Raw genomic sequence first — 15,831 nt, forward strand, 5'->3', positions numbered from 1 at the left:
GCACGTCCCTATCGAGCTGACATCGTGGAGGAGTACCTTGAAACAGAAGATATCAGGCGAATGGAGTGGCCTGCCTGTTCTCCAGACCTAAACCCCATCGAGCAAGTCTGGGATGCTCATGGTCAATGTATTGCTGCACGTCTTCAAACCCCTACGACACATCAGGAGCTCCGACAGGCACTGGTGCAAGAGTGGGAGGCTATACCCCAGCAGCTGCTCGACACCTGATCCAGAATATGCCAACCCGGTATGCGGCCTGAGTACGTGTGCATGGTGATCATATCCCACACTGACGTAGGGGTACATGCGCAGGAAACAGTGGCGTTTTGTAGCACATGTGTTTCGGGACGGTTTCCTCGACTTATCATCAATACCGTGGACTTACCGATTTGTATCGTGTGTGTTCCCTCTGTGACTATGCTATTAGCGCCAATTTCATGTAGTGCCACGTTGTGTGGCACGACATTCTGCAATTATCCTTAATTTATGAGCATGAGTGTACTTATTTTATCGCGTCACATGCTCGCAACGTCACTAGGTGGCATCCAACGTCGCGGTGGGCAGTGATCATAATGTTTCGGCAGTTCAGTTTATAGCATCTTGGCTCTCTGACCTCACTCAGCGATTACACATCAGTAGTCGCTTTCACCGGTTGGTTTCTCCCCAACATAGCATAGCCCAGCGTCTTTTGCCTTCCTCTACCACAGACACTGTTGCTCCACTTCCATCTCAACCACAGGTAACACTCGCCACAGTGCAGTCGCGGTGAGCCCCTTTATGACGCCTCATACGCGTATCTATTTCACTATACTTTCATTCTGTAATGTTACAGTAAATGACAGTGTTATTATTTGTCTGTGATATCTTCTTCTTCTGTCATTCCAGGGTTAGACCGAAATCCTCTTCTGGTCTCACCACATATCCTCGGTCTTCCCACTCTATTCTCGCCCCGTAATTTATAATCAACTGCTAGTTTACAAAGTCTTTGTGGCAGTATACGAAGTACATGTTCTCTCCATTTTTCATAGTACTGTACTGCCTTTGGGTTTATAGATGGCATCCCGAATTCTTCCCTTATTACTTAGTTTGTCTTTCCTAGTGCAACGTTTCACAGATCTTAAAATTTTGATATCCAGTACTTCTGGTTTCCACAGATCTGTATTTCTGAACGTCCAACTTTCTGCCCCATTTAGTGAAATCGAAATTGCCACGACTTTATAAAATTTCATTTCTGTCTTATTTTGCCTCCAAGTTTTCTCATTAATGTGCCACAAATACGATGGTAAGTATTTTTTCTGTATATCAATTTCTTGGTCATAAGGTACGCCAAAGCCAAAATTCTTGAAGGGGGCTACCTGTTCTATCGGTTCTATTATCTATTTTTGTTCATACCGGATGAATACCGTAACCCAGAGACCTTATGATTTTAGTTTTAGTTATAGATGTAGTCACATTGTAGCTTGGACGTATTTCATTTGGTTTACGTACTCCCATTTTTAATTTATCTTCATTCTTCTGTCTTTACCAGATGTCAGCACAGACCCCGATTCAACGAATTCACTGTGGATCTGTAGATGATCAGATCTTCCTAATTTATCATACCCTCTTCTACGAGACGATAACACGTGGACTACATGGATATACAAAGTGTTGCGTATAAGAAACGCTGAAATTAAATACCTGAAACTGTCAGGTGGAGATGTCCACTTGTATAATTTTGGTATATGAATCGACAATTAATTATTATTACAGTGCAGCTCTGCCTTCACAATTCCACAGTTCATTTATTATTGCACCTCAGAGCTTACAATCCGAAACAGTACTTCAGTCATATATTTTTATTATTTAAAGAGAACTTTCACACAGTCACATACGTTTTTATTATTTAAAGGGAACTTTCACATTGACTTACGATCTGGCCAATCAGTATATTCGGTAATCTAATAACTTTTAATTGACAGAGTTACATCTTATAACATTTTGTTTTTATTCATAGAAAACTAAGGACATCAGAAAATTTCATGGAAAGACTGGAATCAGAAGAACTATTAAAACATGGCTTTCTTTAACAAAATACATGTTCAATAATTAATTAAATAGGGTGCACAGTGGACACGTTTGTAGAACTGGTGGCCAGAAAACAATTTATGGACACGCAAACAATGATTCCACTCAGATCAGATGACTATAACATCAAAAGAGTATGCAAATGAACAGAATTTGGAACGAAAGTGTTGAAAAATGTTTGGAATAGCAGCAGGGCCTGCAGCTGATGACAGCATCTTTTACTTGATTCACGAGTGGTTAGCAACTAAGTATTGGCAGATTAGGTGATTGTTTTTCCAGGAGTTTCTTGTGGAGTGGCGGAGTAGCCATTTAAGTAAAAAACAATATTCCAGTCGAGTCCATAGACGTATCACGTTACTGCATTGAACATATATTTTGATGTTGTGCAGGGGCAGTTGAATTTAATGAAAGTAAACTTCTAATTTCTGTTGTTTATAGGTTCCCTAACTCTTGACTTCAGAGCATTTCTGCTCAAGCTAGAGAGGGGTCTTGACTCACTTCATAGAAAGTACCAGGGCACAAAACAGCAAAAATAGAAAACGTGGTAATGCCAAGAAAAAAAAGCGACGATATCTTCAAGTTTCTCTTCGAGGCAGGATCCGATTTTGTATGACTCCTAAGGTTAGATAACGAGAAAATTAAGCGTTCAATCTCGCAGGCTGAGTAGGCAGAGGCCCAGCACGTTTTTGAACTGTCGCTTCGCAACAAGCTACTTAGCGAATTAGATGTGCCAGTTCCCCCTAAAGTACAGAATGATAAATTTAGTTAATCCAGCATATGAGTCGGCTCTAGGCGCTTCAGTCCGGAAAAGCGCGACTGCTCTGGTAGCAGGTTAGAATCCTGCCTCGGGCATGGATGTGTGTGGTGTTCTTAGGTTAGTTAGGTTTAAGTAGCTCTAAGAGATAGGGGACTGATGGCCTCAGAAGTTAAGTCCCATAGTGCTCAGAGCCATTTGAACAATTTTTAGTATATGAGTAGCATAAACAGAGGGGGTGAACGTATGAATAAGTTTGTGAATATACACTCCTGGAAATTGAAATAAGAACACCGTCAATTCATTGTCCCAGGAAGGGGAAACTTTATTGACACATTACTGGGGTCAGATACATCACATGATCACACTGACAGAACCACAGGCACATAGACACAGGCAACAGAGCATGCACAATGTCGGCACTAGTACAGTGTATATCCACCTCTCGCAGCAATGCAGCCTGCTATTCTCCCATGGAGACGATCGTAGAGATCTGGATGTAGTCCTGTGGAACGGCTTGCCATGCCATTTCCACCTGGCGCCTCAGTTGGACCAGCGTTCGTGCTGGACGTGCAGCCCGCGTGAGACGACGCTTCATCCAGTCCCAAACATGCTCAATGGGGGACAGATCCGGAGATCTTGCTGGCCAGGGTAGTTGACTTACACCTTCTAGAGCACGTTGGGTGGCACGGGATACATGCGGACGTGCATTGTCCTGTTGGAACAGCAAGTTCGCTTGCCGGTCTAGGAATGGTAGAACGATGGGTTCGATGACGGTTTGGATGTACCGTGCACTATTCAGTGTCCCCTCGACGATCACCAGAGGTGTACGGCCAGTGTAGGAGATCGCTCCCCACACCATGATGCCGGGTGTTGGCCCTGTGTGCCTCGGTCGTATGCAGTCCTGATTGTGGCGCTCACCTGCACGGCGCCAAACACGCATACGACCATCATTGGCACCAAGGCAGAAGCGACTCTCATCGCTGAAGACGACACGTCTCCATTCGTCCTCCATTCACGCCTGTCGCGACACCACTGGAGGCTGGCTGCACGATGTTGGGGCGTGAGCGGAAGACGGCCTAACGGTGTGCGGGACCGTAGCCCAGCTTCATGGAGACGGTTGCGAATGGTCCTCGCCGATACCCCAGGAGCAACAGTGTCCCTATTTTGCTGGGAAGTGGCGGTGCGGTCCCCTACGGCACTGCGTAGGATCCTACGGTCTTGGCGTGCATCCGTGCGTCGCTGCGGTCCGGTCCCAGGTCGACGGGCACGTGCACCTTCCGCCGACCACTGGCGACAACATCGATGTACTGTGGAGACCTCACGCCATGTCTCCGCAATATCCTTTCTTCCAGGAGTGCTAGTTCAGCAAGGTTCGCAGGAGAGCTTCTGTGAAGTTTGGAAGGTAGGAGACGAGGTACTGGCGGAATTAAAGCTGTGTAGGCGGGGCATGAGTCGTGCTTGGGTAGCTCAAGTGGTCACCCGACACGGTGGCTCAGCGTCAGAGAGCCGCTTGGTCTCTGTAATAAAAAAAACTGAGTGGAAGGATCGACCACCGAACTTGAACACGATCTCTTGCGACGTCCGCAACGACCAAACACAACGATCAAAAACGAGCAAAATGAAAAAAAAGGTGGTAGAGCACTTGCCCGCGAAAGGCAAAGGTCCCGAGTTCGAGTCTCGGTCCGGCACACAGTTTTAATCTTCCAGGAAGTTTCATATCAGTGCGCACTCTGGTGTAGAGTGAAAATTTCATTCTTTTAACTGATGATGTCCTAATCGGGTGAGAATGGTGGGAATACTGAAGTATGAGGTGAAGCTGTGCTAATTTGAGCTCTCTGTAATTGTTTTGAATTTAGTGGTAAAACGTACTAAAGCTGGCTACAGTGCTCGAAGCACACTAGGTAACAGAAGCTGGGCTTGATAATGGTCCAACCGATAACAGACTAAGTAGCTCAACAAAAATCTGTGTGATATGGTCTGAGATGCCTTGGGGTCCAGAGTACAGCAACATTTGCAAGGTAACTGGAGTAGACCTTAAGGTTATGATGTGTGATAACAAAGACTGAGCAGCCAGAAGTGACAGTGTAAGAATAGTTTAAACTAAAATAGAATATGTAGAAAGATGTATTGGGGACAATAGAGAGAAAAGTCACTCTGTAAGGTGTGATACACGGAAATTATTAGGAATGGATTGTTACCGAGCTTGGCGAAGAGTTAAAACACCAAGTGGTGGTCTGGCACCATGACAAAACTGATTTAGACATTGTACTGCCCACAGCTGGCAAACAGAGCCAAAGAATAGGAATTAGGACGGACAATAGCAGCAGGGCGGAAGCAGTCGACGGTCTCAAACTGGTGCGGTGATCCGCGATGTCCTCGCATGTTCTCTGAGTCCGATATATCTAAAGGTGGAGAAACAGACTCTCTTTACAATTTATCCGCAGTGTAAATTGATGAAGTGTGTTGGCAAGTGAACAGAGATGAATGGAGGAAGAAAAAGAGACAACTGCAGCTATTAAGGAAAGTCTATACATTGTAAAATGTTAGCACACTATCACAAAGTCGTGAATTAGAGCTAGATTTAGAAATTAGTTAGATAATACGAATCAGAATACTGGTTATGATAAATAATTGTGTGGTTTGGATGGCAAGCAATAATGGCTGCACCTGAAGGCAAAATGAAAAAAGAAATAGTATTAGCGTTGGAAAGCTGGAATCGACAGTGAAAAGTTGGTACATTAAGATGACAGATAGTGGTGAAAGGTTCCCGCCAAACAGTCACACAGATCAAACATTTCGCTTATTGTAGCGTTCTTTAAAACTCAAAATAAATTTAGAAAGAATGGAGGTCGAATGAGAGATGGTGGTGTTCTGTCGTAACAGCGTACATGCTGAAGCCGATAATTAGCATAAATTATTTTATAATCCTGGCAACCGCAGCTGCTGTACGGCAGGATGTTAGGAAGAACTCTGCTTACAGCTGGTAAAATTGATGTTTATTAAAACACGACCGGTTTCGATGCTTCAAGCCACATCATCAGGAGATCATAGGCATACCCATCGCTCCTAGTCAAACTTTACTATCGAAACCTTCCCGTCTCTTCTACATCTCTTTTGTTATGCAACCTTCCCTTCTACAATAACCTATGAAACCTTCCTTTAGGATTTCTATCTCTTGCTTAATAATAACGAATGAAATCTTCCCTTTGAAATTAGGTGTCTTTCTCAATAATAATTGGTGCAATCTTCGCATACAAATTTAAATGCTGCTTATTAAAAGTGATTTGCTGATTATTTCGGCGAAACATAGAATGTGTCGTCGTCGTAGCCCTCAGTCGTTACCTGCCATAACCCGAAACTGTTCCTTACATTTTTACTGTTACTGGATCGCCATCTCACTGCTACATCGAACTGCGACATGAATATACTTACTCTGTTTTACTATACTCTGTTGGCTGCTGGTGGGCTGTCACAGTAAGTAGCTGTATTTGTTACAAAAGCTGACGTTATTCTTCAATAGCAAAGCTGACACTATTCTTTAATTAATTTGACTGAATTTACGTAATTCGTAGTTAAACTTTTTCTTGACAACAATAAAATTTTGCCAAGTTTTACGTTGATGTTTTTGGGATGGATTATAATCAGTAAGGCTATGTTGCTGGCAAAAATTAATTATATTCTGAAAACGTCTAAACATTCATGGTGTTGTCTGTTTGTTCTATATCGTGTCTCCCTACCACTTCCGCGCTACGACGCTCTGAGAGTGTTTTTTAGGGAATTGACTAGTTTGAACCTGGGACCTGTTGCTGGTAAGGAGACGCCAGACCACACATGACATGTAGAATTCAGAAGAGTTCAGTGAGACTAGCGATGATACACCGAAATACTTAATGATTTCAGCGTCAGCTCCACTGCACTCCCTGTAAAAGAATCTTAATACTAACTAAATTTAGTGGAAGGGGTTCAAGGCTTTCCCATTTTTAGTTAGCTGGTAAAATAAAGTCGAAAAAGCAGTTAAGTCTACCATAGGAAATTTTATTCTACTCACAAAACATTGTTTATAAATTGCACTATTGATAAAAGGAAGTGTTTTAATACAGGATGGAAAAACCAACTGCGTTCAACAAAAATGTGAACGAGTATTCCCTGACTGGGTTTCCAAGTTCTACAATGGATCAAAGGATGACCTATGCCATATAACATCTATAATCTAGGTTTAAATTAAGTTTCACAAAAGAGAAAAATGGTCTACAGTGATCCTCAATTATCTTCAATAACTTATCTAACTTGTCGTCAATTACATTGGCTGATGTGGCTTCTCAATAACTATATAACAGAAAAATCATCGCGTTTCAGATTTTTACTTCAAGTGGCAAATGTGAACACCATGAGCTTTAATTGACGATCGACACTAGTATTACGCAAAAAGGAGGTGTAACAGATAAGACTTCCGCAGTTCTGAGTGAAGCTTTATGCGCTGTTATGCAGCATCGCGTCCGTTCATTACCTTGTCGGTGTTCGTCAGGGGGGCGGCGGCCGGTGCAGCAGCCATCCAGCTCGCCATCTCGGAACTAACTCACTTCTCCTAACTTCTCCTTACTACAATTTACCGAAGTTGGATTAAAAAAAACTATCTGGCTATGTTTTCATCTGACCGATCAGGGTCTCGAAGTTAACCTTAAGCTCCGCCTACAAAAATTCTGTCTATCCAATGAGAAACGTTATGCTTTTCGTGTTGAGGCAATGTTTTTAAAGTTTGCAACGTAACAGAGACGCAAAAAAGTCTCACGCTAAAACCTGCAGCTGGTGTGGTTCTTTTAGCGTTATCGTAAGATCTATACTGTTTTCTCTGGAGTGCTCTAGCTTTTAACATGGGCTGGGGGATGGTCCTTTACGTAACAGAGACGCGAAAAAGTCTCACGCTAAAACGTGTGGGTGGTCGTGGCCCTTTTTGTGTTATCGTAAGATCGATACTGTTTTTCTGGAGGGCTCTAGCTTTTAACATGGGCTGGGGGGTGGTCCTTGACGTAACAGGGACGCGAAAAAGTCTCACGCTAAAATGTGCGGGTGGTGTTGTCTTAGCGGTAGGCTGGATACGTGGGTGTCCAGTCCGTCCCTTATCAGAGGGCCTTCTAGCTTAACACGGCTCTGCTCTCGGCTTCTGTCCTCGTTTCTCCCCTCGGAACTGCGTCTGCCTCACGGTAGGAAGGTATGACATGCATTTAGGCTTTCTTGTGGTAGTCTGTGGTATTCCATTTGCTCACCCGTTACTCGTATTACTTTGGTTAATTTAATGTCACGATTTATTCGGAGCTATGTGACATACTACTGGATTTGCTTATCATGTCAGGGTTTTCATGGAAGGTGTTGGATTTGCCTGACACCTTACATATCACCACCCTTCGAACTTAATTTTTGTGCTGAATTGAGGCAATGATTGAATCGACTAGGTCAGTCAAAAATTTTCTAATTTATCTAAATTTTGTTGCGTACTGTTCAGCCACATTATTCTGTTCTATGCTAGTTTCTATTATTAATTTATATTTTTATATTCATCCATATTGTAATTAAAAAGGACAAGAGAAGAATATTTTATGCTATTATTAATTTTTAATTAATTCTTTCTTTATTTAAGTGTGAAATTAGTTTTTTAAGAAGTTTGTTATCGAAAGTGAGGAGTCTTTCACATCGATTTTCTAAGAAATATAGTTTTTATAAATGTAGTATTTAAGTAAAATCTATTCCTAACACATTTTCTAAATACCATGTACAAGTAAAATGTTTTTGTTTCTAGACACTCATTTCAACATTGTTACACTGACAAATAAGAATTATTTCCAAGAATTGCTTTGACAAAGAAATACACATGCACAAGTATTGAGATATTATCCTAATAAATGGTACAAATGTCAAAAAAAAGGGAAAACATCCGACATGATAATTTTTCATTCTTTGTTTTTATAAGGAGAAAATAAGTAAAATATAGTTATTCTTTTATTTTTGTGAGGGGAAAATAAGTGGTATATTGTTTCTTTATATACTATCCATTTCAGAACAAATGACTTATTTTTATCGATAGACTATTTTTTACTTAAGTCCATAGTCAGTTACTGTTATTTTGTAGTTTATTAGCTGTCTGGTGTGCTTAACTTATCTAGTTTTCCACACGTTTCTTTTGCACAATTCCTACATCATACAATTTGATTTCACACAATCCTATGAATTTTTAAGCATGAGGTTGGCGAATGTTTTTGCATGAAGGTGATGGACTTGAGCGAGATGGATGTGGGCAAGTATTTGATGTACAGCTTCGTTCGTCGTTCCTTGTTGGCTTTGCAAGTGTGTTGCTGTTGTGGAGGTCCCACAATGGAATGGAGCTGTGAGAGCAGAATCTCGTGGTTTACTGGCTTGGTATGCATGAAAGTCATCGTTATGTGTCGCTGAAAGCGGTCGTTTTTCGTTGTAATACTTCTCAGACGACCAGTTTACAATAGGGTAGTGATTTGGGAAGGTATGTCGCCTATTCTTCACCCATATTCTTTCTTGATCTCAATCTTGCGAATCTTCAACTTCTGTTCTTCCCGCTTTTTCTCTGCTCCTTACTTTCTTCTTGGTTCTTCTCTGGGCAGGATATGGAAATATTTATTGATAACTAGTCTCTTTGAAGTTCTCCTCCTAGTAACAGTTTGATAAATTGTTTGGACGTGTCATTTTTTACTTTGTGGAAGTTTTCTTCAGTTTCGTGCATCAGTGTGCTGTTTAATAGCAGTAATGTGACTTTTACACATAGTTTTTGCCAGTGGTGGCTTGCCCAAGCGGTCTTCTCGTCGGGCCGTTTGTTGCTCGCTCCGCTGAGTCGGGGCCCTCGGGGGTTTACGAGCGGCGAAGGTCAGGTGTCTGCTTGTCTGTCTGTGCAACAGTCCCTTCTGACTTTCGGCGTCCCAACGCATCTCCTCTGCAGGGTCCTGTCTAGCGGGCTGATTAACTGCTCTACAAGGGCGCTCTGTTGGTCTCTCTGTCCTTCCCTTCTCTCACTTGTAGGAATCGTGTCTTGCTAATTATGTCCTTTTCTTTCTTGATACTTCTCGCATTGCAACTTGTGGGTCGTTGCATCTCTCCCTTGCTGGAGGTTTTACAATGGTTCTTACAAAAAGTTTTACTTATAATCATCTAACATATGTCTACATTATTTTGCGCATTCGTAAAGAGCTTTACAAATTTCGGCGCCCTTTCCTTGTTACAATTCTATGATACTTGGAGTCTTAACGTCTTCTCAAGAATCCATAAAATCCGTTTTTTTTATTTTTATGTAGTGTCGTGGTGTATAGCATTTTAGTATTTCATGCTGTTAGACTATCTACGCTTTATCCCTTCACCTTAATCTATGGTACTATTGATGTTATTATTGAAACTACTTTCTTTTTCCCACCTTCCTCTCTCTTAATTATTCTTTCTCCTGACGATCTTATCTGCAACATAATCTTGAAATCTTGTGCTGATTATATACTGTCCATTTCAGAACTAATGACTTATTTTTAACGATGGTCAATTTTTCACTTAAGTAATAAAATTAATCCTCAAACTTGTACTGAAAGTGTTTAATACTGCCAGTCTTAGGTAAAAATACCTCCACTTTATCTCATAAAATACCCTCTAATTCTCTTTTACTGTGTTCCGAGATAGCTTGAACTTCTTGCAATTTTTCGTCGATTTCTTTATGGACTCCTAAAATGAGTTGAGGCGATTCCTTCTTTTGTGCATACCATTCTAATTCTTCATCCTCTTTATCTCGCGTCATTCTTGTTTGTTTATAACTGGTATTTCTTCTAATTTTAGCTTTTGCTCCAAGAGAAGTGTGACATTCCCGAATGTTATGCTACCTTTCCCCTTATCTATTTTCGCACGTCTCTCATTTAAAAAATCTGCACCTATAATCAAATCTACAGTTAGTTTAGGTATAATCACGAAGTTGGCTTCGATATTTTGACCTTGGCATGAAAAAGTTATCCTTGTTTTTCTCGTAACACCCACAAAAATTGTTTGTAGTAGGACCTCTTACTTTAATCTTACGTGTTTTCAGAACTGGCAATTCCTCATTGGCAGTACACTGCATGAATAAATTTTCTGAGATCGCAGTCAGTTCACTTCTGCTATCAATTACAATATTGACTGGGATATGCGTTACCACGGCCTTCACAATTGGTTGAATTTGAAAGGGATGGTTCTGTTCTTCTTCTTGCATCAGTGAATCCTCCACTGAATCATACATGAGTCTTTTTAGGAATTTCCCTTGTGAATTCGAAATTTCTGTAGGATATGCTTCGACTGCTACTTCTCTCTCTTTTATTTCCTCTTCTCTATTTCTTCCTTTATTTACGCTTTCTTCTACATCCTCTACCTTTTCCTCATCCTCGTCTATCTTCTCCTTCTTCGTCGCTGCTTCCGCATAATCGCATCTAAATGCACTAATTATCGCTTCATAACTTCCTTCATTATTTACGTTGGGTTGTGTGCCCACTTGTAACTTATTTTCAACTTCTGTCGACTGCGCATTATCCTCATTGAATTCGCTTTCCCTGGTTTCCATCTCAAATAGGTCTGCAACACTCATTACTTCGTCCTTTCCTCCTACGTTCGTTGTGCATGCCTCTGGTAATTCATCCTCCTCGTCAGTATTCTCCCAATTAATTTCGTCCCAACACGATAACGTAATTTTCCTGTCTTCGTTTTCATCTGGTCCCTGCGGATTTGTTTCTTCCTTCTTCTCTTCTCGTGATGAGAGTTTTACTTCTCTGTTCAAGGTGCTGCAATTGTCCTGGGTCGGTGCGTCATTCTCTTTGGCATGGGCGCTTAGCTGTCTAATCGCACTTTTATCAGGGTTTGGTGGTCTTACCTCGACATCTTCTATTTGTATTCTCTTTTCTTGTTCAGCTTGTTGATAGTGGTTTCTTTGTTGACAATTTATCGGTCTATTGGTTCTCCAGTACAAGTTCCAGTTGTCGTTAATCCCTCTGTAATAGTTGTTGCCGTTTCTGGGTGAATTAGAGTTATTGTCATATTCTCTTCTAAATCCATAACTGGTTCTTTGTTTAAAATCTACTGTCGTTTCTTGGTGCGAAGTTATCACGTGTTTCGTAATTATTGTTTCTTCGTACTGTGTCTTGTGGATTCCACTGCTTTTTGCTTTCGTTTTCACGTGCGCTTCGTCTTTTTCTTGCGTCATCTTCCGAAAATATGACCTCTAGTTCACTTAGAATACCTTTAAATGCTTCGACGCCATTGCCTCCGCGATCTACTAATGATTGCTGGTATTTCAATGGTAGCTTCATCGCGCATAATTTAATCAACTCTCCGTCACTTATGGTACATCCAAGCCTTGATTTTTCTTTGCCATTAATTCGAAAAATTTCACGGGACTCTTCTCTCCTGAATTTTCAAAATATGGGTTCTGTAATAATTCGTATTTCACTCTGTTCTGTGCTTCGCTGGACCAATATCGTGAGACAAACTTCTCCCTGAAATCTTCGTACGATCGGCATGTCGCTGCAACATTCTGCGTGGTTTCAGCGACTGTTCCTGACATGTGTGCACATATAAAGTCTAATTTGTGTGCTAGCGTCCGGTGTTCTGGTAATCCTACTCGGAATTGATCAATAAAAGTTCGTGGATGTAATGAGTTTCCTTCTCGAAAGTGTTGAAATTTTCTGAATGTGAGGAAATGATAGTTGTCGTACTTCGTAGTAGTAACATATGAAATTCGCGATTCTTCGCCACTTTTGTTTATGATCATATCTCCCGTCGTTCTTTCCGGTTGTGGTAGATCTATTGGATATTGTCCACTGTAACTTTCGCCTACCCTTGCGTAGTATCGTTGCAGTGGTACGCAATAATTTTTTGTGAACGTGTAACTGAATGCATTACACTGTAGTCTTCGCGCCCTGGCTTTCCATTGTCACGTATTGGTTGCGTATCTTGTCTGGCTAACCTTGCCGCTTCACTGCACGACCCAAACTGTCTTGAAACATACATTTGTGGTTCCGCATGTGTTTGTGATGACGTTTGTCATTTCGAAACGTGTTTGTTGATGTGCAGGCTGTCTGATTTCACGTATGTTACTTTCCTCCTGTAATTGGAATCGCAAATGCGTAATATCTTAGTTAATTGCTTGTTTTTCCGGTGCTCTTACAGATACGGATGTGGTTGCAGACTCTGTGCTTGTTCGATCCTGTTCACTAGGCTCTTCAATGGTTTGCAACAACTCTGTTCGCAATTTCTGATATTGTCGCTTCGTTTGCGCTTCTATTTTGACTATGCGGTTATCATATCTTTCCAGCGCTGCTTTTGTGATACGTTTGTGTAACACACTGTTTTGAACAATTTCACGCGCTGTACCTGCTGCGTGTCTAGTAATTACATTTATCTGTTTCTCTAGTTTCTTGACTTCTCCCTGGATGTTTGTACGTCCACTTGTATCTTGTCAATGTCTGTTCTCAATTGATTGTAACCTGTTATTAAGTTTCCTATCACTTCTCGAGATTCTTTTGCCTCGTCTTCAATATGACTTAGGTGTAACTGAATTTTTTTGTTTTGTTCTGTAATCGCACGCATTTGTCTCGTGGTTTCTGCATTTTGTTTCCTCATTTCTGCATTCTGAATTTTAATTTGGCTCGCAATTTCTTTACTTTGCCTTGTCATGGTTTCCGTAATTAATTGTAATAATTCTGCCAGATTGGTGGGTCCTATTGCGTTTTCTTCCGACGTCCTACGCTCTGTATTTTCGCCCAAGTGTTGGTTCGCAACCTATTGCATTGAACTGTGCTGTGACACGTTTCTGCTCGCATTCCTTGTACTCTGTGGTGAGGGAGCTCTGATTACTTGTACTATGGGTTCTACGTATGCAAGACGCAAGTCAGAATCCTCATCGACTGGCTCTGAGCACTATGGGACTTAACATCTGTGGTCATCAGTCCCCTAGAACTTAGAACTACTTAAACCTAACTAACCTAAGGACATCACACACATCCATGCCCGAGGCAGGATTCGAACCTGCACAGAAGCCAGTGCAGAAGTCCAGGAGTGGATGCTGACCACAGTAACACACTAGCAGCACCTTAAGGCAACAACTTAGTTGCAAAACAAAACATAATGAATGTGACACTGTTCACTGAGGCACTCCCAAGTGAGAGACAGCAGACTTACGCGGAGCTGGACCGAGGCTGGAGTCGACGGACACGAATTCGGCGCTCATATCGTCTGACTGAGAACTCCGCCAAAATGCGGAATCTAGGGGTTTTAAAGAGTCGGGTGGGGGCACTGTTTTTCCCACTTAACGCCATAAAGCCAATCCCGTAGGTGTCTTGCAGGTGCCTGCTAATCACGGTTTATTTAGGTCCCCTCTACTGCTCCTAAGGCGGGGATGTTAATGCAGTTGCACTAAGTCCGTATTTGGTATCACCATTGTTCAGCTGAAAGGTAAACGTAACTGCTCTGCCAAATAAGGCTTGCAACACTATTGTTATACGTCATTTAGCTCCGCCCCTCTGGCTCCCCGGAGTAGGAACTGCTGGTCAACAGTTTTCGGCGTTTTCGCTCTCTGTCTAACCCTTGTGAGTCTACTGACGTTGCTGTTCTCAGGGCTGGTATCAAGCTGGCTTTATACACTAGTACGTGCCTGTTGGTTACGAAGTTGCTTGGTGACAACCTACTACAGCGTCTAGAGGACATATGAAGTTACATGTTAATTCTTCGAAGAGTAACTAACGCCCTGCATTTTCGCAAGGCTCTCCCCTTACTGTTTACTTCATGTAACAATATCTCTCCTAGTTTCGTCTGCCTTCAGCGTCGTCTCTGCTTCCGCGCCTTGGAACGCCTGTCCTCCTTTCTCACAGATTCATGATAACACTACAGTAGCAAGGAATTATCAATATATTATAACCGGTACATCTACAGCATTACAGGGGCGCCTACATGGAAACAATCACAACACGTCTCGGTATTTCGCCAGCGTTTGAAGCAAAAATAGAGTTCATTCGTTTCAGCTTTGTTAATGCAATCTAGGCGTCCAAGAAATAAATGGTGCGTTGCGCTGACTGCCCCGTATCTGGCATGCTTTATGCGGTCTCAGGTTAGACTCTATCTGGTCAAAAGTGTCGGGACACCTTTTAGTGTCCAACAAGAGCCGAAACCAGAGTAGAGAGGGACGATGGACACTGGAGCCTGGAGTGAATTCGATGTTCCAACTCATAAAACGGTGTTCCATTGGGTTCAGGTCGGAATTCTGGGCACTCAAATCCTTTTCCCGTTCACAGAAGATTGCGTCACAGATGCTGTTTTATGACAGGGTGCGTTGTCCGCTGATACAGTCATCGTCTGCGACCTCTGTTCCTCTGCTGTACACAATACACAATTCTGTAAAATGTCTTCATATTCTTCTTAAGCAGGATGAGGCCACGCCCTAATAACGAATAACACCCATGTACTCTATGAGCACGTGCTCGATATTCCACCGTTGGCACTTCACGTGATTGAGTTTACGTTCTCGAGGCATTCACCCGACATTAACCCTTCCACTGGAATGCCACAGGGTAGAGCCTGATTCATTACTCGAAATCACACGTTATAATCACCCATTCTCCAGTAGCTGATTCAAGCGTCGCTTAACGTTGAGTACAGAAATGTGTGGCTTATGAGCAGCTTGACCATTCTAATCCATCCTTTTAACTCCCTACGCACAATCACTGTGCTAGCTGGACAAGTGGCAGCTCTTTGAAACTGACAAGTGATTCTTTCCGCCGATTTATAACCACCTTCCGCAACTAGAATTAAATTTTCGCTCTACAGCGGAGTGTACGCTGATATGAAACTTCCTGGCAAATTAAAACTGTCTGCCGGACCGAGACTCGAAGAGCAGGAGAGATTCTGTGAAGTTGGGAATGTAGGAGACGAAGTGCTGGCGGAATTAAAGCTTTGAGGACGGGGCTTGAGTCGTGTTTGGGTAGCTCAGTTGG

Source organism: Schistocerca gregaria, chromosome 6 (assembly GCF_023897955.1).
Source record: "Schistocerca gregaria isolate iqSchGreg1 chromosome 6, iqSchGreg1.2, whole genome shotgun sequence".
Classification (NCBI taxonomy): Eukaryota; Metazoa; Arthropoda; class Insecta; order Orthoptera; family Acrididae; genus Schistocerca; species Schistocerca gregaria.